Source organism: Ostrea edulis, chromosome 3 (assembly GCF_947568905.1).
Source record: "Ostrea edulis chromosome 3, xbOstEdul1.1, whole genome shotgun sequence".
Taxonomy (NCBI): domain Eukaryota; kingdom Metazoa; phylum Mollusca; class Bivalvia; order Ostreida; family Ostreidae; genus Ostrea; species Ostrea edulis.
In genome coordinates this window covers 32319919-32334214 of record NC_079166.1, presented here as the reverse complement: position 1 = coordinate 32334214, position 14296 = coordinate 32319919, and the positions used below count along the sequence as shown (strand labels likewise).

The 14296-nt window shown below is 35.8% G+C and overlaps 1 pseudogene; it reads left to right on the top strand.

The window, feature by feature from the left end:
• Window positions 1-474: 474 nt before the first annotated feature.
• LOC130053532 (DNA ligase 1-like) lies at window positions 475-10182 on the top strand (annotated as a pseudogene).
• The last annotated feature ends 4114 nt before the right edge of the window (window positions 10183-14296 follow it).

Below are 14296 nucleotides of genomic sequence, written 5' to 3'. Positions count from 1 at the left end.
CATTTCATTTTCATGTCGGTAAATCACGCTGAAAACTTATAAAAATGCGCCTACCTGCACCTCTCACTCCATTTCTTTCTTTTTTGTGCGTCAAGCTGCAACGCTGTTTTCCGCCGGTAATGTGATTGCAACCGTATGCAAAACAATACGGCATTTTGCTTTACTGCCCGGAAGTAGTAAAACGAAAGCGAAAGTAAACGAGACTTACAGACCCTATATCGGACACTTCGAGGTCTGATCCTTTTTCTAAAGCGTCATCCAAATTAAGTAGATGATAAATTTAGTTGTCTTCTGCATTTTCAACGTCTTTCAATTCAAATCCCTCAAATTCTTGGCTGCTATCGTCTTGTAAAATTTCTCGCAATACGTCCGCCATTTCCGATCGATATTTTGAACACATGTACCAAATTCCTTTGTGTATAGCTATTTATATCGTATCTAAATAAAGAACACTTAACACAAAGACATCTTAACATGTCATTCATTGGTTGGCATAATCATGTGTACCCGGATTTTTCTAGTTTCGACCAATCAAAGCTTCTTTCACATACAGGTAAAACGACGAGTATAGTCGTCATCGGCCAGATAGGAGGGCAAAACCAGGACGACTATAGTCGTCACTGGGTAAACAGTGCACTAAAAATAGGACGAGTTTACTCGTCAGTGGGGCTGAATGGGTTAAGGTGAAAGGTAAAGTCCACATAATGATATACACATAAGAAATTACAATATAGATTTTTTTTGAAGTCCTGCTTTCCAGAGACTCAAAAGGTGTCTGTAGTTCACTATTTGCTGTATACCCTTTACATGTAGAAAATCTCATATATGTATTTATGAGAGGATGTTATTCCATTTGATACATTAATTTATAGATGATAGTGAAGAAAAAACTGGGAGAGTAACGAGAGCTGTGGTGCAGGAAGCTGAAGATTCTCCTAAGAGAGGTCGGTCCACATCCAGGAGAGGAAAACCAGTAAGTGAACCAGCACCGAAACCAGCTGCTCCCGCTAGAAGTCGGTCAAGACGGACAGCATCTTCAGCGAAGCGGACACCAAAAGCCAAGAAGGCACCAGCCAGGAGTGGTCGAAGCAGAAGTGCCCGTGGTAAGAAAGAACTTGAGGAAGATATTGAAAGTGAAGAGGAGGAAGAAGAAGAGGAGGAAGAAGAGGAGGAAGTTGAGAAGCCAGCTAAATCCACTCCTAAACAAAGAGGGAGAGCTACGAAAGCGTCTCCTAAAAAATCCCCATCTCCAAAATGTCTCCAGCAAAGAAAAAATCTCCAGCTAAGAGTGCATCCAGTTCACGAAGTAGAGGAAAGCTAGAGAAGACTGAAGAGGAGGAAAGTCCTCTCCCTGATGCACAAATTGTCCTTACCAAAATTGATTCACCCAAGAAAACTGCATCTCCTACCAAGACTTCATTTCCTAGGGCAGCAAAGAAAACACCATCACCAAGTCCTAAGAAAGCAACACGATCACCCAGAAAGAATTCACCTCCAGCAGCTAGCACAGAGAGCTTGTCACAACAAGAAACTGTGGATGAACAGGAGGAAAAGTCCGCAGAGGATTCAACAGAAACAGAGGAGGAACAAGGAAGTGGAGATGCAGGAAAAGTGGAGGAAGAAGCAATGGAAACTTCAGAATCAACAGAGCAAAGAGAAGAGCCTGAAGCTGTGGAAGAGGAAGAAAAAGCACCCAACAAAGAACAGGTAGTGACACCACCAGAGGAAAAGGCAGAGGAATCTATAGAGCCAGAAGAAGAGGAGGAAAAGCCTGTCCAAGACAATGCTATATCTGAAGACGAAGTAGAAGAAAATCAAAAAAAAAAAAAAAAGAAAACTGAATTTTCACAACCGAATCTGCTGAAAGAAAATGGAAATGATGCAGAAGTACTCAGTCAGAAAAGGAAGTTTGAAGAGGTTCAGGATGAAATAGAGGAGGAAGATTTATCTGCAAAGAAGGCAAAACTAAGTGAGGAACCTCTTCTTCAGACAAATGGTAATCAGGAGGAAAGCAGCATGGAATCTGAAGCAAATGAAGTGGTGAAGGAAAATGTAGAGGAACCTGCAGCAGATGTCAAAAAGGATTTTGTTATGGTTAATATGAATGAAGTCCCAGCTGCTAATAGTAGTGAAATCTTAGAGATTATTCCTAAACCTGAAAATGAGGAAGAAAAGAAGGTTCAAAGTGATGAAGTAGAGGTAGAAGAAGAGCAGATTGTGGAGGAGGTTAAGGAGTCAGAGGGGGTTGAGGGCCCAGAGAAAGAAAGTGAAGATGTTGTAATGGAGACAGAGGCAGCAGAAATCCAGGAGGAAGTGGTAGAGGAACCCATTCAGAAGGAAGTATTTCAACCTCTAGAAAACGAGGAAGTAATCCAGGAAGTTTGTGACATTCCTGCTCCTCAACAGGAAGAAGTTCAAGTGGAAAGTAGTGTGCAGTCAAACCATGCAGAAGAAATTCAACCAACGGTGCAATCGGTGAATCCTAAAATTAGTGAACAATTACCAGTATCAAATCTAGACAAGCAAACCGGGGTATTGAACAGGAGGTTCATTAAAAACCCTGCCTTCCGGAATGATGTGGCAGACTCAGCTAAACAATTTTCTGTGGTTAGTTACAATGTTCTAGCCCAGTGCCACTTAGAGCGGAATGACTACAGCTTTACTGAGCCTCGATTCCTAGCTGCTGACCACCGTTACCAGAAACTGGTGACGGAGTTGAGGTACATGGACGGGTATATTGTCTGTTTGCAGGAGGTGGAGCCACAGTTTTTTAATAATACACTGATGGCTGCTATGGAGGGGTGAGTTTTTATTTATGTGAAGTAATTTATTTTCTGATGGAATGTTTAAAGTTTTTAATGTAAATCTGATGTTTTATATTTTAAAAGATTGACACGCCCTGAAATTTTGTGTGCAGATATCCATCTACCACCTAGTTTATGTAGCGCTATCAAGTGTTTCTATGACTTTTCCTCTAGGATGGGGTATGATGATTTAATGAAGAAGCGGACAGATGATTACTGTAATGAAGGAGAAGCCATCTTCTACAAAACTAGTCGTTTTACCAGAGTTGAATTTAACACATACTCTATGGCTGATCTGGCATTTAAGGTTAGGCATATAGAACTCGTTCAGTAAGGAAGTTATATTATTTCAAAGTTTCACATGCTGTAAAAATTTCCTATTTTGCACGAGTATTTGATATTGCGAAATGACTTGCATTATGTCAAATTGCGAGAAGGAAAATTGGTGAGTGCTCTTTTGATCAAGAGTCTTTGCATGTAAATTAGCAGTATAAAAATAAAAGTGAGTAATTTTATATACGAGTGATGCTTCTCACACAATTAAGCGAAAATAAATTCCTCACGTATATTTAAATTAGGGATTTACAGTATTTGGAAAAGCCTTTCATCAGTAAAGTTTTATACTATAAGTGTTGCTGAATATTAGAATTTAGCTTAGATATGCAGAACAGAATTTTTTTTCTAAATTTCATAACCATTGGGGCTAGTGATTGACACTTTTATCTAATACTCAGGTGACCAGTGAGGCCCTTGGGCCTCTGGTGCAGAGTTTTAGCCTTTTGAAAATTTATTTGTAATTCAGTTCAGACTTATTCGTTGTTATGGTGTTATGTTTTGTAATGTTGAGATACTGTAGTGTTCTGACATTTTCCTCGATTTTGAAAAAGTGAAAAACAAGTTGGGAGAGAGAATGGAGATGATACCTATTGATATCAAGGATATGTCATTAATGATATTAAAGATAATTTAATGTATGAGAATTGTAACCACTTAATAATTCTATGTTATGAGTTAGATAGATGCCCCATGTAGCACTGCCCTTGGTATGGATTATGACAGAGTGTACTTTTTTAAAAGGCATCTTAAATAATATCATCAAAATAAAAAAAAGAAACGATTTTGTGGGTTAGGGTTAGGGTAAGTTGATAGAATATAATCTATGTGAAAAGCTGTTGTTGTCCCATTACAGGAAATAGATGGATTGGACCTCACACAGCAGGAGGCAATCAGGGGATACCTAGACCGTCCAGACGTGATGGTCATGGCCAAGCTCAAGTGTAATAAAACTGGACAGGTCATCACTGTTTGAAACATCCATGTCCATTGGGGGAAGATGAAGGTTCCAGATGTTCAATGTATACAAGTAAGTTTTTTTTAGACCCCCCCCCCCTTCCCATGGTTGGTGCCCAATTAAAAATTAAAAAGATTTCCATAGATATTATACACGATACAAAATTAATAATTAGTTACTTGGTTTTCATGCTGGCCTACATCTGTTTAAACAATGCATAAGTACCATTTCCCTTAAAGAGTCGAGAATCCCTGACTGCAGTTTAGAATCTCCTGTATGTAAAATGATTGTTTAAGTCTGGGTTATCCCAACTTTTGCGTACATTTATAATTTTGCAAATGGCAGGCAGGGTTTTATACTTTTAAATATTTTATTGCGATGGTGTTAATATCTGTAGAGATGTGAAGAAGTTAAGGTCCTTGGTTTGTGTTAATCTAGATTTTCTGATTTTCTCCGGTTCAGTGAATTGACAGAAATAAAATGGAATTAGCTGATATTGAAATCCATCATGTACAGAAGTGGTTATTCTACCATGGCATATTGTGGGAGGTTTTTCCAGTGCTGGCTCTATGTTGGAACTGTTTATAAAAGCCACAAGGTTTGAATTCTAAAAACAATCCCTTGCTCTCATCAGTTTTTTATTTGATAAAAAGAGGAGAGGAGAAAATGCCCCCACTTACTTATTTTTGACGAAAATTGATGTGAGAACCAAGTAATTAGCCCTCTTTCAATTTGTCTTTACAGAGTTATGGTACTTATATTTTTTTAATTGGATTGTATACTAGCATTTTCTATGATATGCAATGACATGAGATTACTTGAAAGAAGATTTTAGAATTGAAAGGTAATGATCGTATTGTGAAGAGGAAGATCCATTTCGATTATCAGATTTATCGGTTTTGTTGTTACGGAGTGGCGGGACTTGGGTTTATTAAATATTAATTAAATGACAGCACTTTCTATAGCTCGTAATATTTGAGTTCAGAAAAAAACTTAAGGGTGGATATATACCAACCATACTGATTCAACAACCAGATACACACAGTGGTGGAGCATCAAATGGATATTCTTGTGGGGCCCTTTCTGACTCTTCAGTTTTCTAGTAATCTATAGCAATAACACTTTACATGAAGAGTCTCTATGACAAACAGATTTTTAGTCCAAAGGTCACCAGTCATGTATGGTAAGAATAGTTTATGTATGAAATTGATGACATCACCTGAAACGTTATGTGAAGGGAATGATTTACAGATTATCTGTATTTTAAACCACAAGGTCAAAGCCAAGGACTTAGGTCACCAACTTCCATAAGGTATTACATGTATTGGTTTCTAGATATGAAGCTTTGCTTGAAGAGTATTCTTAATACATTTCCATGGGGACCTAGTAATTATTTCAATGTCGCAGGTGATTGAATTAAAGCTTCCCATACCCTGCTACAGTAACAAAAGTGAAATTGAAGTTTTACCCATTTAAATTTCACACAATTTTCAAAACTTGTAAATATACGACAGTGTTCACTTTGGAAGGTGTGAGATTTTTTTTTCAGTCGGAAGCCAAGGTGTTAACCGTTTGTGTTTTATTTATGATTTATTGGTTTTTATAGGGACTGAAGTTAATTTTTGTGATTTGAACATGTGTGCTAAAAAGGCCAACAAAAGGCTTTCTTTTAAATGTGCCAAGTTTCAAGTTGACTATAGTGTAGTATGATCATAAAGTACATTTTAGTTCATCTGATTAAAAATAATACAGGAAGTAAGAAATTGTGATGTACTAAACAATCAAAACATAGCCCTTTATAAAGAACATAATTTACATATACATAAACATGTATAAATCTACCATCTAAAAATAGTGATTTGTGCTTCTTTTAGAATAAATTTCTGTAAGCATGCAGTTTATATGTAATTCATACAGTAAATGATATCAATCTTTTTAATTTTCAGATTGCAAGTGCCATTAAAGAGGTAGTTAGTAAGGCTGGAAGTGACACGAATCCTCACATCCTGTGTGGGGACTTTAACTCGGAGGTGTCCAGTCCAGGCTACCTGCTCTGTACAGACGGCTATTTGTCGGACTCCTGCATTCAACAGCTACAGTTGCTGGAAAACTTACAGTTCCCAGATGGATCAGTAAGTTTACTTTCCCAGGTTTTCGAAAGAGGTGGGATTTTGATTTCGCATTTCTCGTTATATTTTTAGCTGTGCGTGTAGCTTTTGATCTGACAGTTCCTTCATATAAAATTTTATGCTCACGTGTTGAAGTTGAGACTGCTCCATTTTTTATCTTTGATTCACGAAAGGTATTCACTTTGTAATGAAAGAAGATTGAATGATTTGGTATAAAATGTTTATTGTTAAATAATGATGAAAGTGAAATAGATTAAATTCACACGACTGGTGAATTGTTAGATGCTGATTTATTTGCATTTTTTTGAAAGATTTGTCGGCCCTTGATAAGTATTAAATTATGACTTGAAATTCTAGATCTTGACCTTGTTAACGCAAGAACGTATAAACAATTCATTAAATCACAAAATGAATATTGGGGTGTAGCTGGCCTTATTTTAACTATATCTGAGACAGTATACTAAAAGCATAAAATTCTCTCTGTTAAAGCAATGAAATGACACTTTGTACATAATCAATATATGTTTCTTTCAGCATGTGAACAGAACATCCATATAGTTTATTGTCTGTCTGTCCGCCAAAAACTTAACCTTGGCCATAACTTTTGAATGGATAGTAATAGGGCTTTCATATTTCACATGTGTATTCCTTGAGACAAGATTTGGTAACAAATGTTTTGACCTCATGACCTTGACATTTGACCTACATTTGAAAAACTTTAATCTTAGCCATAAACTTTCAATGCCAGGTTAGTGATAGGCTTTTCATATTTCACATATGTGTTCCTTGTGATGGGATCTTTCTTTGTGTACCAAAATCAATTTGTTGCCTACAGAGTCATCAGTGTTCCACAAACGCATCTTGTTTATTTCTACATTTATCCTATCAAAAACTTGAAAACTTCCGATGTTGTTTAGGAAAGAAAAGAATGCTTTGTATATTGAATACTCATTGTGACTTGTACAGAAGAACTCCATCAATCTCTTTACAGAAATCCTTATTGATCAACACTCTGTGGAGGGCATTTCAACACACATCTAGCAGCATGAAAAGTGCTTACAACACTGCTCAGGTAAACCTGTAGTTATTGTCAGTCCACTGTCATATATTCAAAGTCAAAACTGGAGACCAAAACCTTAAGGTTTAAAGTATGAAATTGTTTCATGAATAAGTTTTACTTGTGAAGGTTACAATAATGTGACTGAAATTTTGTTAAATGGACAGATTTGACAGTTCTCGTGAACAAGGGTAGCTTCCAGGTTATGGGATGGAGTATAAATTGTACTCGATAGTGCTCCAATTTGATAACAGGCATTGCAGTAATTTCTTCTGTTGAATGTTCATATGTAAATTTGATTGTATGGTGGAATTTCGTTCAGACGAGACGTGAAGGCATGTAACGTAAAATTTATTCATGAAACGAAACCAAAACTGTAAATCATGCAATTACCTGCGAGAAAATTTATATACACATGTATGCATATATATTTCTTATTATTCAATATATCGGCCAAATATAGGCGACTCCTTCAGAAATTGTATGGACAGATATTTTGTTGATATCAGCCTTTGTCAACAGGCACTTTATTTACATCACAACTCAACATGTCACAGTTAAAAATAGTCTCCATCTGCTTCAATGAAATTCCACCTGGATTACGGAATAGAACTATCAATTCAAAGACTAATTTCAGAATATGGATATCTTGTTTAGGCACAAAATGTATTATATAAAACTTGAGAAACATTGTAAACTAATCAGATTTTGTGTATTTATGTTGTTCAGCAACTCCATATAATGTGCAAACGGAATGTTTGCACATTATGTGGAGTTGCTGAATAACATAAATACCCCATTTTTTGTTGTTTATGGCAATGTCAGTCACATTTTTCTGAAGATCGAAACTGGTCAACCAGATAAAGTAATTTTGATCAAAATACTATTCATTATTATACAGAGAGGTTGAAGCAGTAAATGAAATGGCATGGAATATGGATTCAGCACAAATAGGTCTCCTCTTATCTATTTGAAAAAAAAATGACCTTATATTTTAGAATTGAAATAGAATGCAATAGAAAATACTGGTGTCAGAGTTGTAGATGGAGAAAAAATACACTATCCTTATATGGTAATGCGAATTGAGTTTCTGTAGGAAGTGATTGATTCCTAATTGTTAAGGAAATTTAGTTTCTGAAAGAGTGCTGGCAGTGATATATTGTTCTAGCTTCCTTTCATACTCTAAACCGCTAGAATGATGGCAGCAAGAACGTGTAGCAAGTATTGCAATTTAGAATATGCTGTATTTGAATTGTGACCTACTTTTTTAGGGCCAGGAACCAAATATTACATCCTACAACAAAGTGATGAAGGCAGCGGTCGACTATGTTTTCTTCAGCTCCAACTGTTTGGACAATGTGGGTGTGTTGGAGGTTCCTTCAGAGGAAGCGATCACGGAGACGGGAGGGATACCCAATGAAATTTTCCCATCAGACCATGTATCAATCAAAGCTACATTCTCATTCAGATAAATATCTTGTGTAAGTTATTTCACGAATTTTGAGAGAAGAATTTCAAAACCAATTTTTTGTTTTAGCTCTGTGCTTCCTTAAAAACACAGTTGCGGCCGGTTTAGGTGAATCGAGTTTGTTGCTAGTCTAGATCATCTGGATGTTGTGTACATACTCCCCAAAAAACATCTGGACTCTTCGTTCGGTATTTTTTCTAAACTCGAAGGGAAGCATGTCGAAATTGTGATAAAGACACTGATTGGTAGGTTGAGAAAGGCAATATGTGTGCCTATAGAAGTTGCACTGGATTGAACTCTAGAGCAAAACTTTTCCATGGAATGAAAATAGACTAATAGTATTTAGAACAAGATGTATTTGAACTCTTCCTTCCATATATATTCTGTAAGTGGAATATGATACCTGGGATGATCCTGGTTTAAAATACATTTTTTTCAATTAATCCTTTAATTATTTCATACAAGGAATTCTTGATTTTTATCAAGCACTATATATTGCAAAGAATATATATTGATAACAAATTTTCTTTCAATAACATCCTTAATTTTTTGGTTTAGTAGGTCAGCACCATCTAAAGAGTAATTTTTTTTCCTGTTGAAACGCCCAGAATTTACACAAATGTTGAGATGATCCTGACTGCTGTTAGTCTGATGCCTTTCAATATTCTTGAAAGTTGTCATTAAGGCATTAAGCAGAATCAAGGCCAAAGATTTTTAACTTGCAGTTCCCTGGAAACTACTTTCAAAATTTATACTACACTGTTCAAATTCAGACATGCTGTCATGGCAATATTTTAGGCAAGTGTTGTGGATTTGATGAAGGAAAAAGTAGATGTGTGGGTGTGAAACATTTTGCCCCCTAATATGGGACAGACAGAGACCAAAACCAATAACTCCCAATTTCTGTAGCATAAATCAATGTAGAAAATTTTCACAGAAAGACATTTTCAGATAAATTTTCTCTCTGTCAACATTCCAAGATGTTCCAAGACTTGTACCATATCGCTAGACTGATTAAAATTAAAATTGATTGAAATGTTTAAAAAAAAATAAGAAATGTTTTTTTTATTCCAGGTCATATCATTGAAGAGCCACGCCTACAGATCTATTTCATAAAAATCATTTGTTTAATCAACGTCAATCATCCTTCACAAGTTCATGTACCTCTAGAGCTGATGGACTAGCAAACTAGTGCAGCTACTTTGAAAAATGAAACAGCTAGCGCCACCTGGTTCAATAAGCCACCAGTTATTATTTTTGTATCCAACCTGAAGTGCACATTTTGACTAAAATTGTAACTTCTCTGAATTAAAATCCCCGCCCTTATCTACCTTATCTAAAAAGAAAATCCAGAGAAACGTAGGAAGTGCTTCTTGAATGAGGACCAGCGTTATTTGTTGTTATATGATGGAATTAAAAGGTTTTTATCAACATTTGTGAATTGAGTATTTTAATGTTTTATTCTTCTCTACTGAAGGTTTAATTTGGATTTCTGTGTTAATTAATGTTGAGAAGTGCCATTAGGGGTCAATATTTGATGTATACAGTTTCCTCCCAAAATTAATATATTGCTGTGGAATATGTGACTATTAAATTTTTTACCAATGTAATGAATTGACCAACTTAAAGTTATGCACATATTGTTGTCAGTGGTCTTTCCACAATTTCTATTTATCTCAAGTGTCGGATTTTGAAGATACAATGCAAACAAACGTTTTTCTTGTTAATGAAGCATATTTTACAAATCATAAAATGTAGATTTATTCTGACCTCATAGAGGTTAATCTATTGACAAATCAGGTGCTCTTTTCCCCCCTCTCAGTTATTTAATGCTTTTATACATGTATGCCAAAAATAAATTTATTGTGATTTGTAGTTGATTTCTTCCGATATTTTCGTGGTAACTTTTAGTTTATTTTTAAAACCACCGGTAGGACAACATTAGTAAGTAAGCAGTCTTACTCTTGACATTTTGGATGCTAAATATTCCGCTGTATGACGATTTATATCCTTAATATGATGTGGGGAAGTAAAACATTTCTTTGTACAAATTGGATTTGAAAAATAGCAAGTTCACATTTTTTGTCGCACTGTTCTGTTCATTGTATATTATCCATGTCCTCATATTTGTAGAAAAAAAAATCTGTGTTCAGAATTTCATTTTCAGAGTTGTCGTTTTTTTGTACAGATTAGAAATATGTCTTTACTTATATATATAGCTATTAATCTCTATTGACAGTTTTCCATGTTTATAGCAAATATTATGTATAATATGTATACGATAATGAACTAGACTATTTAAGGTGAGTAAGTACCATTGATATTGAGTACCATTAATACTGTAAGACCCATTATACAGCATTTATATGATCTCGGTGATTCTCACTGCAATAAACATTCACATGTCCTGTATATTTACATGCAATTGGGGCAATTAAATTGCAAGGTTGGATTTTGAAATAAACATGGCAAACTTTTCTTTTACTTGTCTATTAAGGAATGAAGGAAAAATAAATATGGAAATAAATTTAGCTTACCTTCTGGCGAGAATTTGTCGTCTTTGACCTCTTCAACCTCCACGAAATAAACTTTGATGAAGGGCTGTGTTGCCATAGAGGGGATAATGAAGAAAATGAGGCCATTTGCTCTTGCTGCTGTAGCAATAACAAAAATTGCACAAAAGCTTCCATTGCCTAAAGATTGAGATTTATCACCCCCTTCCCTCCAAACTAAGTTTAGGGAGGTATACTGGATTCAGCACGTCAGTCTGACAGTAGACCTGATTTTGTGCAGACAAATGTATACTAAAATGGTAGTTCTCTAGAATTTTTCACTCATGGAAACGTCACCAGTGCTGGTGAAGGGCTGCAAAATTTTTGCCTATGATGGGAGGGATCTTTATCAGACCACACCTGTTTCAGTTTTTCCAGTCTCATCCGAAGGACCGCCCCATTTAGTTGCCTCTTGCATCAAGCAAGGGGTATTGAGGACCTATTCTAATCCGGATCCCCACGGGATTACAAAGAAAGGAAAATCATGACGGCAGAATTTTTTTCCCACTCTCCTGTTCGTATTTTACGGAAGCGTATTGATGCCAATTAATATAAAATGTTGCTATGTCGTACGTACGAGATACTAAGTCGTACGTACGAGATAAATAGTCGTTATCCGTAGTATTTTAACTTGACGAAATATGAAGATAACTGGCTTTAAACGAGACCGTTGAAACCCCTGCACCATCAACTTATTTGTCAGTAGTCTGCCTCGATTTAAAAACTGATCATGCGCAGAACAAGCCCTTGTGTATCGAATCGGTTGAGATATATGAACACCATATGCAGGTGATAATGGAATATTGCTACATAGATATGAGAGTTTGACGATGGAGAAGCCGAAATCATCCCGTTTATCATAAATTTAAGTTGTTAATTTGCCGTTGAGATCTATTTTCAATAAAATGTCAAAGTATGAAGTAGAAGTGGAAGACTCTGTGGTGTCTTGTTTCCAGTTCACGGAGATATATCGAATCAACATATGAATAAAAATTATTGTTAATAGATAAAACGTCGTCGATATATCTAAATGTCAAATTGAAGGCCACAGCAAGAAATTTTTTCTTCTCACGTAGACGATTTTGAACAAATTCCACTTCATAAGTATATAAAAACATGTCAACTAACAAAGAAGCACAATTCGTGCCCATGGGAATTCCAACAGACAGTTGGAAGACCTGATCACCAAAGACTACGAAGATATTGTCAATGAGGGACCCCAGCATATTTTTGATTTCAACTTCAGAGAACTTGTGCGTGGAATCAGAGTGGTGTTTAGCAAAGGAATCACTATACAGTATATGGATATTTCCGCTTTCCATTTTCGTTGAAGAAGCAACTGTCTGTGATGTCAAAAAGTCTAGTCTTACAATTTATCGTGAGGAATGGTCGTGTTAAGTGTTGAAAAGTCATACGTTTCGATGTTGATTTGAGAAAAGCTTTGCGATTTCAAGTTTACTAAGAGTTCTTTAGAATTTTTTAGAATCCATTTGACTTACACCACTTCTGGCATATGTAGTGGCACAGTGCGTTTGAAGTTTCTCCTTCACAGCTGTTAATATTTTCGTGAGAAGCAGAAATAGAGGCTTAGTAGAACATATACTGGATCCAGCAATGAATCTTTGTAAGGGTTTTTGTGAAGTTTAGGAATCTAGTATAGGTACGGTAACTCGTATTTATCCGACTCATTGACTGGGATGTTAAATGTGTCTAAAACTGAAGTATGATTTTGAAGAATTTCATCTTTTGGAAGGTCAATTGGAGTATAAGTACGATTCCAAAAAGTGGAATTAAAGCCAAGTTCGTTTGAAATACAGTGGTAATAATGAGCCTTACAAACAAAGAAAATGTTGTTACAAGCTTTGTCAGCTGGAACCAAAACATATTCCGCATGCAACCTATCTAATTCTTTTATCACTTCTGGTTTACTAAACACAGAAGGATAGATGGTACACACTTTTGTTTTGATATGTCTAATGCGGGATTTTAATATTCCTCTTATACTTTTTATCCATTCTGACGACGTATCAAGATCTTTTTCATATTTAGCCCATCATCTGGCATGATCCTCGACAGAATTCATAATAGGGATAAAGTTCTGTCGCCCAATTGAAAGACCGAGGTTCTCTGTATTTAGGACCTTTTAGAATAAGTAATTTAAGGTCTTCATTTCAACTATATCAATATCACCAGTAATGACATGTCTTGCTGGACTATAGTTGAAAGAAGATGAAGAACACGCTGGTGGATTAAGTATAAGATGGCCTATATCTAGGCACAGCAAAGTTTGTTTATAATTAAAAAGTTTGGATGCAATAGTAGAAGTATATTTGTAGGAAATGTTGGGTGTAGACTTGAACTTCAAATAAGTTGGAATACACAACTGAACTCTTATGACGAAGAATGTTGCTTATGTTGACGGCATCAATTCCTTTGTTTGTAAATTTGAGCTTAAGGAACTGGCGGCATGATTTGAAAGGAATATCATCTATGACCTGTGGTGGCCTAAAGAGCCTGTGATTGGCAACATCCATAATTATAGAGTGCAGTCTATATTCAGGTGTTGAAAAATCCAAGGATAGACTAGCTGTGGCTTCTTAAAATAACGTATGTAAAACTCTCACGGGAACAGAGTAAAGTTTTGTGCGAATATGATGTGGACCTAATTGTCTGTTGACGTAAGGCAAAAGTGAATCAAACATAACATCATTTATACTTGGTCTTTTAAATATGAACGATGTCTATGACTGCGTTTCCGTCTTTGAATATTGGGAAAGAGTCCCATCACATTCACGTTATTTCCTTGTGGACTAGTCAAATTCCCCACATCATATACATTATCATTGCATCCATTTGGGAATGCACTAAGGGGTACTTAATGTTGGACTATTTGTGTGATGATAATTGTTTTCCCAAAATCTTGATCTTCATGGACAAGATGTAGTGATACGGTGAATTAAACTGCTTGTAAAGAAGTTGGTTACCATCATTATTT